This window comes from Vespa mandarinia, chromosome 5 (assembly GCF_050613455.1).
Source record: "Vespa mandarinia isolate Hongniang chromosome 5, ASM5061345v1, whole genome shotgun sequence".
Classification (NCBI taxonomy): Eukaryota; Metazoa; Arthropoda; class Insecta; order Hymenoptera; family Vespidae; genus Vespa; species Vespa mandarinia.
The window spans coordinates 5197501-5216212 of record NC_140814.1 but is presented as its reverse complement, the minus strand read 5'-3'; the positions used below and the strand labels follow the sequence as shown (position 1 = coordinate 5216212).

At 40.7% G+C, this 18712-nt stretch overlaps 1 protein-coding gene across 4 annotated transcripts in view; it reads right to left on the bottom strand.

The window, feature by feature from the left end:
* LOC118441630 (uncharacterized) overlaps window positions 1-18712 on the bottom strand; it is a 56741-nt gene that overhangs the window by 9089 nt on the left and 28940 nt on the right. The window contains exon 1 of one of the 4 annotated variants that reach the window (XM_085657023.1): window positions 12362-12622. The exons of 2 other annotated variants lie outside the window; for them this stretch is intronic. The gene's annotated coding sequence lies outside the window, so the exon portion shown is untranslated. Of the gene's footprint in view, window positions 1-1002; window positions 1094-12361; window positions 12623-18712 lie in introns of those variants that run through there. One more of the 4 variants, XM_085657026.1, reaches the window with a different exon arrangement.

Here is an 18712-nt window from a genome sequence, read left to right as displayed (position 1 = left end):
ATAAAATCGATCGAGCGACGCGATAAAAACTATCGCGGCAAAATATTCTCTTCCTTCATGTGCACGCTCAAGAAGAGAACGAGTAGATATATTGGATACAAATTTAATATCTACGAGTATGTAGATTTGTAAGTATCTTTTGCATCGTGTAATATATAAGAAATAGAGACGTAGTAAACGAGCTCGTACGACTAGTCATTGATATTTACGTATACCGCGAAGAGATCACGAAGAACAGAAGAAGAAAGGAAGACAGAAAGAAAAGAGAAAGAGAAAGAGAACTCGGTGCGTATTTACAAAAGAGAAAAATAGATTATGCAAACGATTGTGAAATTACCCCGTTCGGTGCAATAAAACGGGATGAAAGGAGCATTGTGATTAATGGTCAGTATATTATACATTATTCATTATACGCATTCCTATCGGTCTGGTTCTTGGCGACGAGCGATCTCTCGCGAACGCGAACACGCCTTTCGAAGGATGCGGGGGTAAATACCTGCATTAGTGAGCGTAAGGCGAATGACTTCGCAAAAGGTTACTGGTTTTTGGACGTTATCGATTCAGCGAGACGGTGAAAGCGATTCTTAACGACTGTCAATGCGAATAAAGAGAAAGAGAAAAGAGAAAGAGAAAGATCAATTAATTATTTTATTACGATTTTCTTACAACATATAATGTCGAGCAATAAATGGCGTACATAAGTTTAAACCAATAACGAGCTTGTTCTCGCTAGACGAAGTAAATTGGAGATAAATGATCATTTTGAATGATAAACGTGAAGAAAGATAAAGTCGTACGGTAGCGTATTGCACGTTAACTGTCCCTTTCGGTTCCGACAAATGTATGCAAAATTTCTCTTGGGAGAAAGATCGCGCCGGGATACGGGGAGATCGATACTCGTAAATGCGATAGCTTGAAATATACGATTAAATACACGGCACTGTTCGGGTTTAAAGAGCCGAACACAAGCCGTAGACTTTAACAACCAAACTCTACTCCTACCTGCGAAGAAATGTTTTGCCCGCGAAGAATGCAGTGAACATCGTGCGACTAACGGCAGGCGGTCCCCATTCTCGAAGGAACATAAAATTGAACTCTCGTGCCGCGGCTTATAAAGCCCTTTACGACGACGATCTCGCGCACGTAGTACGTATACAGAGACGTCAGTGAGATCTTTGGACGATTCCAGACAGAAAGAGGGAGAGAGAGAGAGAGAGAGAGAGAGAGAGAGAGAGAAAGAGAGATTCGTCGCGTACCACGCCTCGTCGTCGTCCCTTTCGGCCCTTTACGATTATCTCGCATTGTGAGCCACGATAACGGCTTCGACCTCGGGTAATAAAGTACGCGAGTTCTGTCATCGCCCTGTACACGGCCTACGTCCTTTTCTCTTCTTTCTTCCATTTATCTTTTCTCATAAGAGACGTACGTACGTACGTACGTACGTACGTATGTACGTACCATTCGAATACGATATTACTTACTGAATATCGAAGGTGTTACGAGTTTCGATTTGCTTCCGGTTAGACTTACAAGAATATTGATAGGATATATTTATAGGTACTGAGTATAGTAATAATAATTCAAAAGTTTTTGCTACGAATGGTCATAGTAAAGTATTGCAATCGAAATGATCTAAAAGATTATGTTAACAAGGGACCAGAATTGAAGACATCGATAAAGAAGAAAAGAAATGAGACTGAAAGAAAGAGAAAGAAAAAAAAATAAAGAAAGAGATAAATAGAGAGAGAGAGAGAGAGAGAGAGAGAGAGAGAGAATAGATGAGGAGCACGTGGTCTCGCAAACGTACGCGCGAGCGTGTTTTGCGTGGCCACTCGCGTGTCAGTCCGATCGTTGAACCGGCTCGCAACAATCGTACTGAATCAAAGTTGTCGGTGGTCAGGCACCAAGAGACCTGGCCCGCTCCACCCACGATCCGTTGTACGAAGCGAATATACGTAGAGATGCGTGAGTTTCTATGTGTATGGTTGTTGCCTATATTCGTGTAGGTAGGTAGTACGTATGAGTGTGCGTGTGCGTCGCGGGGGAACGGTCCGATACGTTCCAATGATTCGACATACGACAAAACACGTCGATCTTGATTTTGTCTCTCTTTCTCTCTCTCTCTCTCTCTCTCTCTCTCTCTCTCACTTATAACGTATCTACGAGTTTCTATCGCGAGACGACGCGCGAAACGATCGTGTCTCGATCGACTTGACCCTATCAACGACGATTTATTCGACTTCTCTTAGGCGATATCGATTTCTACACGTTCGTTTGCCACCTTAGTAAAACCAGTTTGTTCGAAATTGAAGATGGTATCGTATATTCCGTGAATAATTTCTAAGATAAAATCTTAAAGATTAAATTTTTAAATAATATAACGAAAATGATCCCAGTACGAATTCTCTTTGTCGTCTATATATAATATATATATATATATATATATATATATATATATATATATCGCACAGGTTTTACATATTTTCACGAGCCTTTTATCACGGAGTTTGATTAATTAATGATTTGACCTTTTTTCCGTTCGACATTAACTCCTACCGATGAAAAATCGAATAATAATCGTAAGGAAAAAAGGAGAGAAAGAAAGGAAAGGAAAGGAAACAAGAAAAAAAAAGAAAAAAAAAGAAAAAGAAGAAAAAAAACGAAAAACAAAAAAAAAAAGAAAATAGATAGGTGTTCTTTAGCTTCGCAAGCGAGGCTAAAAGGTTCTTATCTATTTTAAAAATACGTGACTTTTTATCAAAGAAAAATATACTTTAACCTACGTGTACCGCGAGTCGTGCTTTCCCACGATGTTTAACCTATATAACGAGGATATCTAATAAACCTCGATATTTTAATTAATGTACAAAACTACGAGCTAAATATAGAAAGAACTTTAATACCCTAATCCCTCTTAGGCTCTCAATGTCCTATCAATGCTGTGTTATTACGATCGAATGTACAATTAATAGTGTCTCGGAAATATCAATGAAGAAAATAAAAAAAAAAGGAAAAAGAAAAAAAAAAAACAAAGAAAGAAAAAGGAGGAAAAAAAGAAATAAGGAAAGAAAACTTATCAATCCTTATTTTATGACTCTCCTTCGTCTCTCGTTGATGCGTGTACATCGAAGAATTCTCGTTTATCTACGAAATAAACCACTCGTTATATCTACCACTTGCTCGCACCTGATATTCTCTCGAGGGCGAGGGTAGAAGAATGGAGAAAGAGGAAGAGAGAGAGGGAGAGAGAGAGAGAGATTCAAGGGATCGATCGATCGCCGTGTATCACCATGGTTATATATTACGAACTACTCGTACGTTTACAATGCACACCTACACATATACGCACACGTGTAAGGGAACCGCGTGCATCGGCATGAATGAACGCATCGCTCATTGCGCACGAGAGCCCCGAGGTAAAGAATAGCAATCGAGGGAAGGATGGATGGCGTCAGGTGGCCAAAGAGAAAGAGAAAGATACTGCTTCTGGCAACTTCGGTAATTGGCCGGACGGCTTTTAAAATCAACACACCCCGGGCTAAAAGGGATTCTCTCTCTACCCTCTCCTATCTATCGTTCTTCTCAAACTAAAGATTTTCGCTCGTTCGAATAACTAACTGTTCGTCGTCATTCGTCATCATCGTTATATACTCGATATATTTATACGATGTCGCTTTCGAAAAGACGGAAATCTTTATTGGCATCGCCAAGGACGCGTATCGGTTTTCCAACACCTACGCGTATTAATTCTCACCTTACTCGGTGTTCTGGTTTCGTCGAAGAAAATAAAAAAAAAAAAAAAAAAAAACGAGAAAACGAATGAAGTAAAGTAAAGTAAGATTTAAAAAAAAGAAAAAAAAAAAAGAAAAGGCAAGGCAAAAAAAGAAAAAAAAATTGAAAAGACAAAATCATTGATTTCGAATCGATAGAAAAAAATCTTCGAATCTATTTGTATCCATATAAATAAATATTTACATATATTAATCCTATATTGTCTGTTAAGAGAATCGACAACACGAATAAGAATAGATTCCCATGTTGGAAACATAAATCAACTATGCTATGCGTCATCCTGCTTGCGACGCGACGTCGCGTACCGCGTGCTTGCGGTTTACTTCGGGGCACCGTAATTGCAGAACGTAGGTGGAGAGGAACGGAATACCTTGGTGTGCGGACTCGTCGTAAAGCTCGATTCACTATGGACCGTGAAATTTAAACATTGCCTCACTTTCTTCGTTGTACCACCCGCACCGCGTACGGACTTACACGATTCCACCCGCAGAACCGCGCAACGCTAATAAAACCAACGAAAGATTGGCCGGTTGCTTCTTCTTCTCTCGAAAGAAAGAAAAAGAAAAAGAAAAAGAAAGAGAAAGATAAAGAGAGAGAGAGAGAGAGAGAGAGAGATGTTTCGGCTTCTCGCGATTCGAGTATCTCGTCTACTTTACGACAATGAACTCGCGATATTTCTAACCGTACGATCTTACGAAAGTATCTTTGTTCGAGTTAGATTTTTCAATTGATCCCTGTAGATCTGTGAATCTGAGAATCCGTGGGATAAAGGAAAAGCCCGTCGTTTAGAAAATAACACCGTAATCGAGAGAAGGGGAGAGTATCTCACCTTGGAAAAAGGAAGGCGAGAACGAAACGCCAACACGCACTACTCTCTTTTTCTCCTCTTTCTATCTCTCTTTCTCTCTCTCTCTCTCTCTCTCTCTCTCTCTCTTTCTATCTCTATCTCTCTCTTTCTATTTCCTCGAATAGATAGAAAGAGAGATTTGCCGATACTGTTTAGCTTTCGTAAATCGGAGCAATTAGCGACTCGTTACGTATAAAGAAAACCCATGTGGTAATCCTAAATTATATTGCGTGGGGAACGTATTACCTCCTTCGTATCGGATTAAACGGCAAGAGTTTACTACGATCTCGTTCGATTCCGACATCATGATCGACTATATGCGTGTATATATGTACGAAAGAGAGAGAGAGAGAGAGAGAGAGAACGAACGTCTATACATCCTGCGTGTACATGAGAAAGAGAAAGAGAAAAGAAATAGAATAAGAAGAAGAAGAGGACGAAGAATGAGAAGACGAAGAATAAAAAGAAGAAGAAGAAGAAGGAACAACGAAGAGAATCGACGCGAGCACGTTCCGCGAACAAGCGTAACATCGTTAATGCCCCTTAATAACTACACGCGTTCCGATAAATCCTACATGTCGTTACGATCCGTTTATCTCGTATTTATACCTCGTAAATGGCAACGAATCGGCATTTCGTATTTCTCCTTCGACGTAATGGCTCGAAACGGAGGAGACTCTTGGCGAGAGGAGCCGAAACAGCACGTGCTTTTCTTCCTTTTATTTAGCGATCTGTGATCACCGATAAAAAGGGCGGCCGTGTTCGTCGTGGTATTATCGACGAGAAAGGAGCGAGCTAACTCGATTCTAATTAAACGAACGAACGAACGAACGAACGAACGAACGAATGAACGAACAAATGAACGAATGAACGAACAAATGTAAGTAAGTAAGTACGTATGTACGTAAGTGCTATATACGTATTTACGTACGAAGGAATATATTTCGTTTCTCGCGTGTAAAGCGAGGACGAATAAATTTTCGAAAGCAAAAGACTTTCCGAACGATTACTTCGCAGACTTCGTTCGCGAGAGATCGAAAAACTGTGAGAGAAACAGCAACCGGTAGCGACTCCAAGGGAACTCGTCAGAAAACCAGACGGGAATGTATGAAACTGAATTTATCTCTGCGGCCCCGGTTTTACTACGGCCGGCAGCCTCCATAAGTCCCTCATTCTTTCTTTCTTTCTTTCTTTCTTTCTTTCTTTCTTTCTTTCTTTCTTTTTTATTTTTTTTTTCTTTTTTTCGCACGAGCGAACGATCTACGTCGTCTCTCTCTTTCTCTCTCTCTCTCTCTCTCTCTTTTATTTCTCTCTTTCTATCTCTCTGTCTTTGTCTCTTGTGTATCTCTGTCTTTTTCACTTCTTTACTCTTTCTCTCGTAAGTAGTAGTAAGTGGACACCGATTAACAAATTGACGCAAAAAGTAACTCCGGTGCTTCATCAAGGTTTCTATCTACCTCTCGTCATTCGTCGTTGTCGAGGGACAACTTGTATAGCTGACGCCGTATAGACGACGCGACGTTCAGATCTCATGTATGTTTCTCTCTCTCTCTCTCTCTCTCTCTCTCTCTCTCTCTTCTTCTTCTTCATCGAATCCCGTAACATCGCGTTTTTAAATTGCGACGATAAAGACGAACGATACGGAACGATTTCTTTTATTTCCAGTTATAGATCGTAACGACGATAAAATCATCGACGCGAAACTGTCTTCGCTTCGTTGAAAATCTAAATGGCCGACTTTGGCCTACAGGGAGACAATAAATGCCGCTTGAGAAACGATAAAATCCATGAGAAAGAGAAAGAAAGAAGGAGAGAGAGAGAGAGAGAGAGAGAGAGGTAACAGTTATTAGAATGAAAAACTTTAAATGGTACGATGAATGCGTGATCTAATTACGGGAAGTATGGACGTTAATGTGTCGGCAATCGGAATCTGAAATATATATATTTCATCGTCGCACGGGAAAGCTTTGACGCATTAACGATGAACGAAGGACGACTCGCAAGGTAACACGTAACGAATTCAATAATCATTAAGGTCCATTGGATATGTATAATTTTCATCCGATGACGTTTACGTTCTTTGATCGAGTACTGTCACGAAACTGTTGGATGATAGTTCGAAGAAAATGCCGATGGCTATTAATGGTAAAATATAACGAAACTTACATAATTTCTCTTTTTATTAATTCGAACGAGAACAAAGCAAAATAATACTATTCGATTCTTTTGAACTGTTACGAGATAGTTCGATCGACTTCGACCACTTTCGACCTTTCCACGATTATCCCGAATCATGCGGTATTTCGAATATCGCCTTGATATTTTCATCCCACGCTATAATATGTAAGTAACGTATCCGGTACGTAAAACCTTTTGAGATAACGATAGAACGTGAAATTTAATGAGTAAGATCGGAGGTCGTAAAAGCTTCGAAATATCATCTAAAGTGTTACGGTTAGAAATGTCAGATGAGAGAAGTCTGTTCCTAAAAATAATTGAGAAATGTTTCGAAACAACAGAACGCGCGAACGTGGAAGCTAATAAGCCGTGTGAACGTTCGTTACGGCGAACGAAAGGATTCGAATATGTTCTTCTCGTCGACGCCCTTTCAAAGGGCACGTCGCGATCCTTCGATGTGTGGCACGGGGCCGGCACCACTCTGGGCGCTGGCATAATATTTTCATTTCACGCTGGAGTGCCCGCCTGTCCCATAATATGTCCGGTGAACCCTGCTGAACCCGAAACCACAGACAGAAAGAGAAAGAGAAAGAGAAAGAACATGTACGCGCGCGTCCAAGTCGCTTACGGACCTCGATCTTTTGCCCTTTCTTTTTTTTTTCTCTTTTTCTTTTTCCTTTTCTTATTCCTTTTCCTTTTCTTTTTTTTTTTTCATTCCTTTTTTTATTTTTTTATTTTTTTTCATTTCTTTTTATTTGCTTCGTAGGACGTAAGTCAGCCGGGCGACAACGAAAGGACGACGTAGGAAGAAACCCCTCCTTCAGAATGGGCTCCGCCGTCAAGGGCTCGGCTCGTCCTACGAGTATCCATCCTATACTCCTGCCAAAATATTCCTCTTCCTACGTATTTCTTTTCTCTCATTTCTCTTATTCCAATACGATACGATATTTCCAATGTTAATTAAATACGCGATCGAATGAGAATATAAATCAGAACGTTCATCGAACGTTCACCCCTAATCCACGTCGACTTTTTGATCCCTAATGATACTTGAAAACTCGTCCCGATCGCGGAGTGAAAGGGACGAAACAAAAACGAGACAAGGGACTCGCAATCGGTACAATTTCGAGACTCGTTCGATAGCGATTCCCTTTCGAGCAATTCGATCGGGCCACGGATATGTAATTTTGTGTATCGCCAAATTGCCTCTCAACTTTCTCCCTCTACCAAAAGTTATAACTACTTCTCTTGTCTTTCTTCTTTTCTCTTTCCTCCCCTCCCGTCTCTATTCTCTCTCTCTCTCTCTCTCTCTCTCTCTCTCTCTCTCTCTCTCTCTCTCTCTCTCTTGTTAAGGTAAACGAACATACGGACGAAGGTACACGAACTTCTCTTCGGTCGCACGGTTTATCATTTCCCACGGCATACATTATTTCTCAGTATATCGACCCTCTTTGCTCTTCGTGAAGCCCTACTAGAACGATTAATCATCCTCAACGTGGTATTACCTTTATAATCGGAGTCTGGTTTCGTTTATCGACCACTCGGAGGAAATGCCCGTTCATTTTCTTTCAATTTTAAACACGAGGACTCGTAATGAACTCCTAAGAGAAAATATAATGGACCGAATTTTACTAGTTAACGTTGCCCGAACGATAAAGTAACACTGCTAGTTTCAAACGCGGTGCTATACCAAAGTAAAGATGAGGAGAGATGAAAAATAAGGAGAAAAAAAGGAAGAAAAGAAAAAAAAAAAGAAAGGAAAAGAAAAAGAGAAAGAAAGAAAAAGAAGGAAAGAAGAAAAGAAAAAGGAAGAAGATTTGTCCCGACTGTTTGACTCCTCCTTCTTCCGCTCCTCTCCGCCTTCGCGAACGATCATCGGGGATCTTTTCCTTCGAACGAATATAAAAAGAGATAGCGGGAGAAAGAGAGAAAGAGAGAAAAAGAGAAAGAGAGAAAACAATCACGAAAACGTAAGATAGCGGACGCGACAAGACGACGAAGTCGTCATCTTCGTCGTTAACTCTCTTTCTCTCTCTCTCTCTCTCTCTCTTTCTCTCTCTCTCTCTCTCTCTTTCTTCTTTCTCTTTCGTCTTGTCTCGTGCTTTCAGCAACGAAAGACCACCTTCGGGGCGCACGAGTGTTTGATAAACCGGTTAAGGCCCGTCCCCGGATCTGTTTGCCTTTGGCTTTTGTAACTTTACTAGTGTTGTGACTCGACTCGCGAGAGGGACTCTACGCGGGACCAGAAAAAAAAAGGGATCCGCGATGGTACCCCGAGCAAACAGTCCGTGTGTGTCCCGGACCAACAAGGCGTACGCACGCCTCTCTTTCTGCGACCCGCGTCGAACCCGACAACGATGACTGTCGATGGACACGCGGATGGAAAGCGGTCGGACTTTGCGTTTCTCGCGCCTTCCTACACCCACACGCGCCTTTCGAACTATCCGACCCTTCTCGTCCCTATCCTCGGACAAATTCAAGATCGATATAGTTCTCATCGAAGAAAGAGAAAATTCGAAAAATTTCTTTCTCTAACTTTATCCTATGTTGTTCATTCGCAGAGGATCAAACTTTTTCTTTTTTTTTTTTTTTTTTTTTTTTTTTATGCAATTTAAAGGGATGAAATGAAAAGAGAAGAAAAGTGAGAGAAAGAGAGAGAGAGAGAGAGAGAGAGAGAGAGAAGCGAGTGGGATGCGAGTCGGTCTCTTATCCAACCGCATCTGCCGCTGTAACGAGCGGTTGCGACGAATGTATTTGTCATGTTACCCGATGGAGAAATTCGATAACAATTCTTTTCGCTACGCGATTTCATTGTACCTATCTTCGTGTTTAAGTCCGTCGTTATCTTCTGACGATCTAAAAAGAAAGAAAAAAAAAAGAAAGAAAAAGAAAAAGAAAAAAGAAAAGAGAGAAAAAGAAAAAGAAAAAGAAAAGTAAACCCCATAGAAACAGTATTCGCGAACGGTCAATTCATTCTACGGTCTGGGCTGTCAGTTACGACCACATCGCGATTAGATTCATCAACATTCGCATTGCCAGGTTGAATGTTCTATGCTCTTGGCTATGCGTATACATATCTATCATTAAGTAGTTATTCATTTTCCCGATCGATAATAGGACTCGTCGAAAGCTATGGACATTCTAAATGTTCCATAATTTGTCTATCGTTTTAAATCAAATAAATGTTTATACGTCGAGACGACATCGAGAAAGAGTGGAAGGAGAAACGAGATAAGGGAAATAGGAGTCACAACAAAATCGAATTATCAGGCAGGAACGAATGAAGAGGAAATCTTAGACGATTGCGATCACACCCACCCACTTCGGTTCCTAGAGCGAAGCCAAATAAACACACAGGCGTGCTATCTCTCTGAGCCCTCCTCCACTGACTCAGTTTATTGCTTAGTCATTCGACCGCTAATTATTCCATATAAACGTCGATTATATAAATGAACGATCGACGAATAACGAAGCAAAATGAAACGACGTATCGTGATAATTTCTCGAATGGGAGATCTTTCGAGATAGTCGCTCTTATTACCGAACGAATACAGCCTGTATTTCTTTTGGTTATCTATATCTGAAAAAAAAAAGGAAAAAAAAGAGAGAGAGAGAGAGAGAGTATTCTATTCGTAGATGGACGTGCGTTTTCCAAGATATTATCATTTTTTTATTTTTTCTAATTTTTTTTCGTTTTTTTTCGTTTTTTTTTGTTCGTAATAAGTATCCCATATATACGCGAAGGATCTAGCTTTCGAAGAACGATTTGAAAAAGATTTTAAAAAATTTTGTAAAATAAGTTCGATAGAGATCGACGACGAGTCGTTCGCTACCGATATAACGTGTCTAATGAAATTCTTCAAATTATTGTGACATCATTGGCAAAGCATTCGCATATACGGTATTATGATGTCACCGATTATGATGATAGCCCGAATGGTTAAGCCGCTTATCGTAAGTGTATAACAATCATGAGTATGATTTCTTTTTTGTTTTTTTTTTTTTTCTTTTTCTTTTTTTTCCATTCGAACGTAAGATTTCAAATATAACTTCTCGCATTTGGTTCGCGACTGACAATTATCAACTTACTTTTAATCATTAACATTGACAGCAACATCTTTCGCACGTAAACAAATTATACGGAATGTTCGTGCGATCACTTTTCGCGAGTGAACCTCCCAGTAAACTATGATTACCGCGAGCGCGAGCGCGCGCGCGCGACCGCAAAGATAATGTCGCGAGATAATAAATTATTTCGATCGTTCTAACCGACGGCTACGTTTAGTCAACAAGATTATCGTATAATTACAATCTAGGAAGTCGAGACCCGGTCCATGATCAGGAGACTGTTTCCAACGGTCCACCAAGCCGAAGGGTGGACGTCTAGACGAATGACCGTCGATCCTATCCCGACGAAAAATAAAGAAATGGATGCTCTCTCTCTCTCTCTTTCTCTCTTATCTTTTTCTCTCTTCCAGGACCACAAGGTCCTATTTTCGAATTAATGACACTCTCCGAAGATGATGCTACGAGATTGAAAAACCTGACCAATCGCAATTGCATTGTCTAACGTCTAACTCGAATTCTTTTCAATAATCGATCGAACCTAAGAAACTTGTTAGATGGACGATTAATTTTCTCTTCTTTCATTCTAATATATCCACGCGTATAATATTTTAAAAAATAATTTTAATAAATATATATATATATATATATCGTCTATAACGAAAAGTATATAAGTAAGATTGTTCGATTAATTAATTTCATTAAGACCAATTATTATATTGTTTATTTCTATTTATATCCATTGAAATCTTTCTATCGTCGTCTTATCTATTCTCGATCCTTCGAAAGAGTTAAAGAAATATCGACTTGCTAATTCACGGAACTCGATCAATAGAAACCGCGAGGGAAACGGTACTCGCAAGCCGTCGCATGGAATCCTCACGTGTCATTGCGTCATTAAAATACGTCCCAACGAAACTCGTTGTCGAACGTTGGCCGATTCCTCTTTTCTTTTCCTTTTCTTGTTCATTTCTTTTTTCTTCTTTCTTTTTTTCTATTTTTTTTTCCTTTTTTTTTTTCTTCTTTCTTCTCTATTTTCTTCTCTTTTTCTTTCCCTTTGCTTCTACGTTTCTACGAAGACGATCATGTTGGACATGATTCGTCGCATTTCCACGCGAGGCTACGATCGAAAAACGAACGAATAAAATAACTATTCTATAAAGAGAAGGATTTAATTTGAACGCATATCGAAAGTGACTTCGCGGAAAAGTATTTCTTCTTTTTTTTTTTTTTTTTTTTTTTCTCGATGACGTTGCAAAGAAAATTAGTGATACGTCTAAAGTAATCTCGAATGGACACGATAAGAAGAAGGATAAGAATTGAAAGGAAATAGAGAAAGAGAGAGAGAGAGAGAAAGAGAAAAAGAAAAAAAGGAAAAAGAAAGACGGAGGAAAGGAAAAAAAAAGAAAAAGAAGAGAGAGAGAGAGAAAGAGAGAGAGAAAGAAAGAAAATGAAAAGGATCTAGCAATGTACACACACCGCCTTAGTGTGGCAAGGGCGAACGCTGAGGCCATCAATAGCTCGAAGATCATCTCTTCCTCGTCCTCCTGCAGGAGATACTCCTGGGCTTCTCCCGGACGATCCAGCTCGTGTTCTGTGATCCACCACTCGCGCACTTCCGCCTCCCTTAATCGTGGAGGCGAGGGAGCCTCTACGTCGTCGTCGCGACGGCCGTCAACGAATGAACGCCTTTATTCTCTTTATACAAATGTAACACGCTATAACGCGTACTCGATTATATCAGAATACGATATAAAAAAAAAAAAAGAAAAAAAAAAGACTAAGAAAATAGACAACGGAACGAAAGAAAAAGGAAAAAAAAAAGAGGAAAAGAAAAACGAGAAAAGATCATCAATGGAAAGAATATGAGAGGACAATATCGAAAGAGAGAGATAGAGATAGAGAGAGAGAGAGAAATAGAGATAGAGAGATAGAAAGATAGATAGATAGATAGATAGATAGAGAGAGAGAGAGAGAGAGAGAGGGAGAAAAAAGAAGAAATGTAATCAATGTAAATTATTGAGAAAACTAATAAGAACGAATTAAATTGATCGTCGATCAATAATGCATCAGATCGACGTCAGAGTGACGTAACATCGCACCAGGAATCTCCACATGTCCGTGCAAATCTACAGTCAAATCTATTCCCACCGATAACAATAACAATAACAATAACAATAACAATAATAACGATAACGATAACGATAACAATAACAATAACAAAAACAACAACAACAACAACAATAACAACAACGACAACAAAAATGATAATAACAACAATAACAATAACTAATGGTCCCTTTTCTTCCGTTCTTAATATAATCTCGAGGCGTCGCGACGCGGCCGACGCGATGAGACTCCGTTGACATTCGAGGCGCCCTTTGCGCACGCTCCTTTTCTTTTTTCCCTTTCTCTCTCTCTCTCTCCCTTTCTCTCGCTGTCCCGCGCGTACTTTCTTCCAAGCCGGGAGGGTATCGGCGCGGTTGACCATTCGGCTTGCCGATCTCGTGCTGACTGAGTGGCTCCCCCGACTTGCGACTCCCAGTTACTCGAGAGACTAGCTCGCTGCTTCTCTCTCTCTCTCTCTCTCTCTCTCTTTTTCTCTCTATCTATCTCTGTCTCTCTCTCTCTCTCTTACTCACCGTCCGTCTCTCTCTCTCTCTGTCTCTCTCTCTCTCTCTCTCTCTGTCTCTGTCTCTCTCTCTCTCGCACCTCGCCGCGCCTCAACTCGACTCGGCGGTGGTACCACCTCCTCCTCTTCCCTCCCTCTCCCCGCAAACCACCTCTCCGTCACCAGCCCACTCTACCTGACGCACCACACACCACTCTACTCCACGAACTCTTCTCTTTCCTCTCCTCTTTACTCTGCGCCGCGCCTCTACGAGCCAGTCTGTCTACCGTTCCTTCTTCTTCTTCTTCTTCTTTTTCTTCTTCTTCTTCTTCATCTTCTTCTTCTTCTTCTTCTTCTTCTTCTTCTTCTTCTTCTTCTTCTTCCTCTCTTTCTTCTTCTTCGTCGTCTTCGTCGTCGTCGTCGTCATCTCCGTCGTCGTTCGTAGTTCACTTCGTCGTTTCTTTCTCGTACACTGCTCCCGATGTTCATCCTTCTCGCCCCACTCCCTCGCTCCCCCCACCTGTTCTTGTACCACCCTCACGGCTTCCGCCGTACACGTAGGTGTACGGACTCGTTTCTCCTGTTCCTCCGGCGATTTCAATCCCGGATTCAACCCTTTCCGAGTGATGATAAAGTACAAGAAAAAAAAGAGACGAAAAAAGAGAAGAAAAAAAGATAAGAAGAAAGAAAAGAAACGAGAAGAGACGAGAGACAGAGAGAGAGAAAGAGAGAGAGAGAGAGAGAGCGGAAGGAAGAGGAACGTTGTACGAGCGTGAAACTGTTTGCAAACAATCGAAAGCTCTTCCTCAAGTGATACTGAAATATCTACTCGCTCTTGGTTTGTAATCGACAAGCAAGAGGAAACAAAGAAAGAAAAAAAAAGGAAGAAAAGAAAAAGAGAGAAAACGGAAATGCTGATAGATCGTCGGATACGTCACCGATAAGATATTATTACGAGCCGAGATAACGTTCCGCCAAGTCAAAGACTGACGTTTCGTCAGAGCGACGATCAGATGATCACACTCTTAATAATATCTCAGGTACATATTTTAACAGTTAATAATAATAACAATAATAATAATAATAATAATAATAATAATAATAATAATAAAATGAAGAGAAAAAAAATTTTGTCGAGATGTCCCTTTAAGTATCGGAGACTGGTGATTGGGACATTAGTCCGACGATGGTTACCCGATGTAATCCCCATTAGCGCCGAGCAAATTATACGAATATTATGCGCTTACAAATTGGAAGCTCGCCCCGTGTCTCGACTAAGGAGCCAGAACGGTCGACAGGTTGCCACGATGGCGCACCTCGCTCCTGCAGGATTTTAATTTAACGACGTGCGCGAGCCGCCGTTCCTGCAAAGGGGATCGAATTACCCCCGCCAATTACGACGTCACGTCGTTAATTAACCCACCTCGCTCTGCCGCACGCTACCAGCCGGTCGGCCGATCTTCGGAAAGCGTTCAAAATGCGATGGATCTCGTTTGCTCACCGACGCCCAAAAATATGAGTACCATCCGTCCTCTTCTTTCTTCTTTTTTCTTTTTTTTTTTGCTTGGTCTTTTTTAATTTTTCTTTTTTTTTTCTTTTTCTTTTTTTTTTATTCCTCTTCTTTTGCACTCCTCCCTTTCCAATTTTCCACAATCGTCTGATCTCGATCGTTATTTTCGTTCTTTATAAGATCATAATCTCACAATAATCCATATACAATTTATTATATTGTTGATCTTAATGTATTCGAAAGATCGTTTTTAACGTCGACACGTAACGCCGATTGAAATTTTCTTTAAACCTTCATAAATTTCCTCTTCTTCTTAGCTTAGCCGCAGATCACGACTCGTATTTTCCGATAAGTATCTAGATACGATAAAAAAAGAAAAAAAAAAAAAAAAAAAAGGAAAAAAAACTCATCGGGATTTTCTCGCGAGGGAATCCCTCATAGTCGTTTTCGACGTCATCGACGACGACGACGACGACGACGACGACGACGACGATGTCGTCGCTGTTGTTATCGTCGTCGTTGTCGATCGATTACGTAAAACTAAACACAACGTCGAAAGGTGCGAAATCTTGAGACGATTCAAGTCAGCGAGAAAATGGAAAATCCTAGTCACGCTAGGTTACCTCGACGAGGATCTTCAAGCTGAATCTACGGTGAATTATTTTTTCGCGAGTCATCTAAACGGAAGTACGATTAGCGTCAAGCCGCGTCCGTCTCGAATACGGTCCTTGGCTTTCATAGATATTTTTTTTTTTTTTTCGGCTTTCGGAACATCCTTCTTCGGTCTTCAGAACTCCGTGATTCCGCGTACTTTTTCTCCCTTTCTCCCTCTTTCCTTTCACTTCCTCCTCGATTCGTCCCACCCACCGTCACCGCCCTCTCTCTCTCTCTCTCTCTCTCTCTCTCTCTTTATCTCTCTCTTTCTCTTGAATGCATCCTTTCTAACGTGATCACGCCATTTCTAAAGTACTCTGGTGCTATTATATTAACGAACTTTCGGTGAAGTCCTTCCCTCGATTTCCATTTAACTTTCGATACTCAGAATCGCGATTGACGTTTTTACCTAACGAGTAGGCGAACTTAATTAACTTAGCACCCTCGCTGTGTAAGCGAATGCGTTCTCTTCGCTTCAACCTGTACACCCACGCATACTTGGTGAAGTTTCAGGAACAAATCTGTACGTATCTTTCGAAACGACGACAATGTTCTCGCGCGTTGCACGGTTGAAAAACTTTTGCATCGAGATAACGGACGATACACGGACTAGTAACAAGTGGCATAATCGGGGCGCCACAGAGATGAATCATACCGATAACTATTTGACTTGAGAGCGTTGCTTCGTTATGAAATCATCGATTTTGTTCCCGCAAAGATCTCTCGATATTTCTTTTGGAACTGACGTAATTCATTGGCGCGTTTCAATATGAATTTTCTTTAGGGAATCTGTACGACTTTTTTTTCTTTTTTTTTTTCTTTTTTTTTTGTTTTCATCTTTTCTTTTTTCTTCTTTTTTTTTATCTTCAAAAATCTATACGCGACATATTTAAACTTTCTTCCCTTCTTCTTCTTCTTCTTCTTTTGTTTTCTTTTTTTTTTATTTTCTTTGCTTTCTTTTCTTAATCCAAAAAAAGTAATAGTAATAATAGTAGTAGTAATAGTAAGGAAAATTATTTTTGCGGTACGTCGTTCGATAAAGACTCCGACGATGAAACAAGAAAGAGAGGAGATGTGAATCTCATCAAGTAGGAGTTACGAGTGGTCGTGGCACGAGCGATTTGCCACGCAGAGGCGAAGGAAGAAGAAAAATAAGGCGAAGATGAAGAGGACGAAGAGGACGAAGAAGATGAAGAAGAAGATGAAGAAGAAGAAGAAGAAGAAGAAGATGAAGAAATAAAAGAAGAGAAGAAGTAAAAGGAGAAGGAGTAGGGAACCCTTGAAAATCCATTAGTTCCGTTAACGATAAAGATCGGAATCAAGCAACCACCCCGAAGAGGTATCGCAAAGGATTGCAAAAAGTTGTGCGACGACTACCGAGGATGAAGCGAACTGAAACGTCGTCAAAGGGGAGAAAGGAGATCACGGTAAAAGGGACAAAGTTTTGATACGAGGTGCAAATAAAGATGTAACAGCCGGAGGAGCGGCTAGAGTTCGAGTTAATTTTATCCGCGGACGATGGCTCGTGGATACAAAAAAATCGATGAAAGGTTCTCATCGGAAAAGTGTACTAACCGCTAACTGCACGGTCTCCTTTAATCCACCTGTTCGTAGCTTTATACCTTCCAACCGACGTAAGTGAAGTACTTCAGATACACGAAATGAATCGCAAATCATGCGGAATCAATATACCAGTTATTTATTAACGGTAACTTTAAATTTAAAACTAAACATAATCGAAATCAAACGTGTCGATTTGATATGGACGGATGGAGGAGAAGGGCGGGGATGGGTAAAAAAAGAAAAGAAAATAATAATGTACATTAAGGGAGATAGGAGAGAAATAAGCAAAAAACCAAAAAAAAAAAAGAAAAGAAAAAAAAAAGGAAAAACGAAAGAATAAGAAACGAAAAAAAAAGAGCGTAAAGTGAGAAAAAACACAGAGCAAAAAAAGAAAAAAAAAAGAAAAGAAGAGGAAAAAGAAATTAAAAAAAATTAAAAGAGAAAAAAAATAAAAGGAAATATCATTTGGATCATTGGCCTTACCCACTCGCATTCTCCGTAAGATAGATGAGTCCAAGCTTGCTCGTAGCCAATATCCTTCTCCCTTTTCGAGTATCCTCTCTCTCTCTCCACGATGTAATCCACTCGTAGTAGAGAGATACACGGCGCACATGCACGCACGCGCGTGTTCGCACGCAAACTCGAAAAGCAGGTCAGCACAAGCAAGAGAAGTACGATTATAGGCAGGAGAGAAGGGCTCTCTCTGCGTTCTCTTTCTATCTCGTATATCTCGTATATATCGTAGCGCACGCTCCGTAAAGATACACCTCCTCTCTTGCCTCTTCGTCGTCGGTAGTCTTCGTTGTCGTTGTATCGTTACGTCGTCCTCGTCGTTGTCGTTGTCGTTGGTGGTGACGGCGACGGCGGCGGTGGCGATGGTGGTGATGATGATGACGGTGGCTGTGATGACGGCGGCGGTGGTGGCGGTGGTGGCGGCGGCGGCGGCGGCGGCAGTAGCGTCGTCGTCGTCGTCGTCGTCGTCGTAGTTATCGTCGTAGTTATCGTCGTCGTCGTCGACGTCTCGTGCGTATACCGGATTAATGAATGACTAGACACCGGCGTGGAACTATGAATGAACTCTCGCATAGCACTAGAGTACTATATAACCGTGCACATTGTGGGCGTCCGCCGGCTGCTCTCTCTCTCCCTCTCGACCAATGAGATTCACTCTTGGTGACTTGCACGCGGTCTAATACGATTACGTCGCGATTTAACTCCGTTCTAAACTTTTCTCCGAAATTTTCATTTATTCTCTCTTCGTTTTTTCCCTTTTCATATTCTCTTCGCTTTTTCTCTCTCTCTCTCTTTCTCTCGCCTTTTTCTTTCTTATCTTTCCATACAAAACTTTTCTATGGAAAAACAAACCGAGCGACAATTTATCTATAAACCCTTTCAATATTACCCATTAAAAAATCTAAGAACTAATAGGCATGACAATTTATGGATAAAACAATCGCATAATTTAACTATAAACCATAACTCTTCCGTTTTT